The following is a 6,397-nucleotide window of genomic DNA, read 5'->3' on the forward strand; positions in this document are numbered from 1 at the left end:
TTATAATTTTCAAATAGGTATAGAAAATTATTTTGAATGACTAAAAATTTTTAATTTGGTTTTCTTTAGAAATTAAAATTTTTGGTATAAATATATAAAAAAAATATTATTTAATTAATCTCATCCGAAAAATGAAATACTAAATTTTATAATAAACTCCAAAATACATTCTTTATTGTTTTTAAAGCATCATTTGAAATACAAATGAGCAACTAAATTGCAATATACAATCAGGGGAGCCAGCCACAAAATTTAGTGGAGGCCAAAAGATTTTCTTAAAATATTATAATAGATAAGAGTTTATAATCAAAAATAATATATTCGACGTATTTTACAATTCAAAGTAACATTCTCTTATTTTTCATGTCTTGAAATCTTTGCATGATTGCTTCATTACTTGTAATCTCGAAAATATCTCTATCTTTTTTTATTAAAAGTATATATCTTTCAATGTATGTCATAAGACAATCATTTAACCAAGAATCTCCTATTACATTTCGAAGTATACTTTTAATAAGATTCATACTTTCCACGGTAGCGGTTGCAACGGGTAATAATAAAGCTAACTTAATCAACATGTATTGTAATATCCCATATTTTCAAATATTATTATTATTATTAATTGGAATTATTTATGTGATTTTAGGTGAATTTTGGTGAATTATCTGATAAGTGGAATTGATGTTTGGATGTTTATATGTGATATTATTTGAGTATTTGAATTATTATATGTCCAGAATAAAATATAGATAATTGTGATATTTTTCTGGTAATTTTTGGACTGTTAGATGATTTTATATTGATTTATGTATTATTAATTATTTTCTGAATAATTACCAAAATTATTTTATAAAGCCGGGAATCGTCCGACTTCAATCGTTTTTGCGTTTTTACAACCCGAAACTCTTCCGAAAACTCCTTCCTAACCTAATCTGGTAATTCCGGACATTTTCCGTGTTTTAACTTTTTCGATCCGGATTACGGTTTGACCCGTGCGCGGCCCGGCGCAATATTTTCGATACGATAGTTATTTCTGTTATCAATAAAACCCGTATTTTCGAGAGACGGGATATTTTTATATTATTCTCGTATATAATATTTTATAAAAAGCTCGGTTTTGATAATTATCCAATTTTGGTATTGAATCGGATCGTTATTGCAGTTACTTAGCGGCTAAGCAACTAATTTAATGATCCAAAATGATCCAAAACGATCCAGAACGATCCAATATTCCATAAATATAAATAGCCTATTTCTTATTTCGTTTATTCCGTTTATTCATTTGCAACCAGTTAAAACACCGTAAATACAGAGAAAAACTCGAGAAAACCGATACGTTCCCGAGAATCAAACACACGAACGAAGGCGTTATCGAACTCCGATTCGGGCGTGCAGCATATCAAAACGAAGCTCTCGGAATCCTCTATCTGAATCAATCATCAGTTTCCTTCCAGAAATCACAGTAATTTTCTTATTTAATTATTTATATTCGAATTATTTGATAATTAAATTACGAATTTTTGTTCTTGATGTTGTTGAGGTGATTTGATGCTTCCATGTTGTAGAGCATGTTTTTCTGGTCGATTTGGTATATTATACTTCAAAAATAGAGTTCAATATCATGTAGTAATTAAGGTTTTAATTTCTGAAAATTTCTTGAATATGTGTTCTTGGTGTTCTTGGAGAATTCTAAAAATCAAAGTCAATTTTGAAGGTGTTATTGAACACCAAATTACAAGTATGAATATCCGTTGTGAAGCCCTCAATCTGTTCTATCTGATTTTAGCATCAAAATCAACTGAGGATTGGTAATTTTTAAATTCGTAATTTAGGGTTTATACCCGAATTTGGGGCTTTTTGATTAAGCAATATTTGGCTTGTTTTGATGGTTTGTATAGCTTTATGATGTTGTTACCAATCGATTTATGCTATTATTGTGTTCATTCTATTGCTAAATCGATGGAAAATGAGTTGTCCGGAATCTGTAACTTGTCTCGTCGGTTTTAATGGAGTTCAGGCCGGAATCGTTGATTCCGGTGGTAGCTGTTGCTGCGAGTTTGTTTTCTAAACTTCCGAGTTAATTTAGGATAGGCTAAGATTGCAAACCCAAGTTGTACAGGCTGTTTGGGGTGTGTATTTGGGTTCGCCGGAATCCGGGATGCCGCCGGATTCTGCAGAAAATCCGGTGGTGTTCTTGATTCTTGGCCGACCCGTTGACCCGTTTTCAAACCCAGAAAATGACCCATTTTTGATTTGTTTTCCCCCAAATTTCCCATCTGAATTATGTTTCTGAAAATTCTGTTTTAAAATAATTCAAAAATCCTATTTTAATTTCTGAAAATTCATTTTATTTATTTTGAAAATCATTATTTTATTTCTGAAAATTTATTTTTAATTCAAAATAAATCCAAATTATTTAGTTAATTAATTTTAGTTGATAATTAATTATTTAATTAGTCAATTAATTTAAATCTTAATTGATTAATTAATTTAATTAGTTATTAATTAATTTTAATTGATTATTTAATTAGATTTAATTATTTAAAATTGATTTAAAAATTCTGAAAAATAGTTTCGAGCTTTAAGATATTATTTTAAATTATTTTCCAGGCTCGATAAATCTTATAAAATTATTTTAGGGTGTTTGAGCCCTATTATTTAATTATTAAATGATTCGGAGATCGTTTTAATTCCGAAAAATGTTCAAAAATTCATAATAAATCAACCGTTCGTCCGTTTAATACGAAACGAACGCGTACAGACTCAGAAAAATATTCCGCTTTCATTAAAAATACTTTCGAGACCCAAATTCTTTTGTTTCGAAAGGTCGCTTGTTTTATAAGTCATTTGAGTCGATTATTGATCGAAAAATCATATTTTTGACCTGATTTCAGTTTTAAGTGTACCAAGTCGAACCTTTAGACGAACTGAGTCATATGTGATATGAATTATATGATACGTGGATTATGTGCTTACGTGCTATGTGAATTATGTGCATGGGTGGGTCAAGATTCCTGTGTTTGGCTGATATAATTATGTGTGGGCTATCGTATGGGTAGACGATAGGATTTTGACGCGTAGTTCGTCGAGTGGTTACCGTTTAGACGATTAAAGTTCTATATTTTAATTATAGATGCGGATCTTTCGAGTTGATCGAGACAAGACGTTGGATAAAGAATGAGATGGAATGGTATTGAATATCTGGCTTCTAGCAATCGCAGGACCAGCATATCGGTGAAGTGTTGAATAGAAGGACGGTGATGTCTTAAGACAGAATGTCAGAATAGATGCATGTTTGCGAGTGTGACTAACTGCTAAAAACCCAAAGGTAAGTACCCTAACCTCACTTATCATTCAAGTGACGTTTAATTCGATTCATATTATGCAAGTATCCCTATCATCACTTATTGTTCAAGTGATATTTATTTTAAATCTTATCATGCAAGTATTGCTTTTCCTATTCTCAGTTCAAGATAGATAAATGTTTTATATATCGCTGAATTAAATAATTCTGTTTATGCAAATACTCATCTGCTATACTATATTCAGAATAGTCAAGTGATTTTACTTATCCAATTTCTGGATTTATAAATGTTTTGGATTTTGAGAAAAGTGATTTGGTTGTGAATATTCCTACCCAAGTTAATGGGGGAATAAAATTATTTCGGGTGTCGAGTATTATGACCCCTTTTCAATAAAAGGATTTGAGATTTGATGGTTACTGGTAGCGTAAGAGGCCGAGGCACCGGTCCAGCGTGAGCTATTATACAGAAGTGCAATACGGAAGTGTAATATCTTACAAGGCTAGTTATGCCTTTTTCTGGCGCCCTATAGGTACCGTATGTCTTCGGGATACGGGTAGTACCTATATTTACGGTATGGCTGCGGGATACCGGTGTTGTTTCGTGACTGATCATCAGGAACAGCATAGTGCATAATTGGTTCCAATCTAAATAGATATCTAAATTATGATATTGTTTTGATATTCATAGAATAAATGATTTATTAACTGTAAATGTTTTGGATTAACGGTGAAATGCAGTTTTGATTCAGATTTTGATTTATGCTGATACTTACGTTGTTGTTAAATATCAAAGGTGGTATTAGTATAGATGATTGATGTTGACTTCAGTATGGAATGTTGTGAGCATCAAAGTTCGTATTTATATCTAATTTGATATAACAACAAAATAAGTATTAATTTCAAAAGTTCGGTTTTGAGTAAAGTTTATGATTCATTCCATGATCATTGCTTCTTGTTGTTGTTGTTTACGATATTTCCGTAAACACTGTTTTACGAGCTTTGCTCTCGTCAAGATTCAAAGTATTGCTGAAGCCTTTCGCTGGAAAGTATCCAAAAGAGTTTTATGATTCAGCAATTATGATTTCTAAATGATCTGCACTGATGCAGATGTTAGTTTTTTTTATATCAAAACGACCCTATATATGCTGCGTAATTCGAGGAAGCAAAGAAGAAGCTTTTCGAAGGTGGTTGGTCCAGGGTTTGCGGACTAGTGTAAGTTTTATTATGTAAAGTTGTTTATATTATATTATATTATAGTTGTGTATTTTATTTAGGCCTAGTATACTTCATTTCGAAGTTATACTAGCGGGTTAAGTTTGGATATTGAGAATTATTGAAAAGAGTTTTGAAAGAAAGTGAAAAAAAAATTATTGTGGAATTTGGATATCTTGTTTCTAGAACTGTAACCTTAAAAGATCTTGGATTAGTTTGGGGTCATTTATGTTAAATATCTTCCGCTGGCATTTATTTATTGATTTAATAGATTATTTTGGATTGAGGTTTTATAGTGACGACCAAATCCTCTGACCCCGGATTTGGGGGTGTGACAGGTTGGTATCAGAGCTGAGGTTATAGTAAACTAGAAACGAGAGTGTGTAGGAGTGTGTATAGCTATGTGAGGACGTTTGAGCTCATATCGAGTTCCTGTTGGACTATCAGATATAGTGCCAACGAGTAAGTTAAGATAGGCGCATTCGTTCGAGATGATTGTGCTGAGCTGGATGGAACTCCGGAAAGCCGCAAACTTCTATTGTGGAATCTTTCGAGACTACGATTCGACGACGATGGAGATTATCGATATCCTTGGAACGTGAAGAAGTGTCTAGAAGTGGGTGACGATTCAACTGGAGAGTTCAAATTGAAGATAAATATTAAGACTTTGGCAATACCTTTTCTTTCTATAATTCCTTTTGACATCTCTCAAAAGAAGTGATTGTTAGAGGATATATTCCCTAACACTCATTTTCAATCATAATTGTGTTTTAAATGTGCCAGAGGCTGTCATGAAGCCTATTTTTCAGGTTTTGATAGCTCTGTCAAGTTATGATAATTAATTCCACTTTTCTTATTTGGTGGATAGTTTCTTGGTAATGTGACACCACTTGCTCATTTGGTGTCATAATTTTTGTACTCTGGATTTCATTTCCTTCAGAAATATCATCTTTGAAATCTTTTCAGTTTTATTCATTTGATATTTCAATTCCTTTGATATTCTTTTATTCTGACTGAGATGAACAACCCTAACTATAGGGGACACAAGGTATACCTGTCTGTGTGATAGGAGTTGGATGGGACGCCATCACTTGTGTGTGTTGTGAATACATGAAGGTTAACAACCTTTAGTAGTGTCTTAATTTGGACACGCAATATCAAGTTCGTTGGATCATATTGATCTCTCAGTTATTATTTCATTTCAACAATTTTTTTTTTCTTCTCCAATTCAGATTCTATCCTGTTATGATATGAAATTCTTTTCTTTTCTATGATTTTATCATCTCAAATATTCGAAGGTATACCAATCAAGTTAAGTTGAGTATCCCGGTCAAGTCAAAGTAAGGCGGTGTGATGGAAAGTTGGTTAGAAAACCCTTAGTGCTTTCTTCTGCTGATTCCGAGGACGGAATCCTTATAAGGTGGGTAGATTGTAATATCCCATATTTTCAAATATTATTATTATTATTAATTGGAATTATTTATGTGATTTTAGGTGAATTTTGGTGAATTATCTGATAAGTGGAATTGATGTTTGGATGTTTATATGTGATATTATTTGAGTATTTGAATTATTATATGTCCAGAATAAAATATAGATAATTGTGATATTTTTCTGGTAATTTTTGGACTGTTAGATGATTTTATATTGATTTATGTATTATTAATTATTTTCTGAATAATTACCAAAATTATTTTATAAAGCCGGGAATCGTCCGACTTCAATCGTTTTTGCGTTTTTACAACCCGAAACTCTTCCGAAAACTCCTTCCTAACCTAATCTGGTAATTCCGGACATTTTCCGTGTTTTAACTTTTTCGATCCGGATTACGGTTTGACCCGTGCGCGGCCCGGCGCAATATTTTCGATACGATAGTTATTT

Source organism: Apium graveolens, chromosome 6, assembly GCF_009905375.1.
Source record: "Apium graveolens cultivar Ventura chromosome 6, ASM990537v1, whole genome shotgun sequence".
Lineage (NCBI taxonomy): Eukaryota > Viridiplantae > Streptophyta > Magnoliopsida > Apiales > Apiaceae > Apium > Apium graveolens.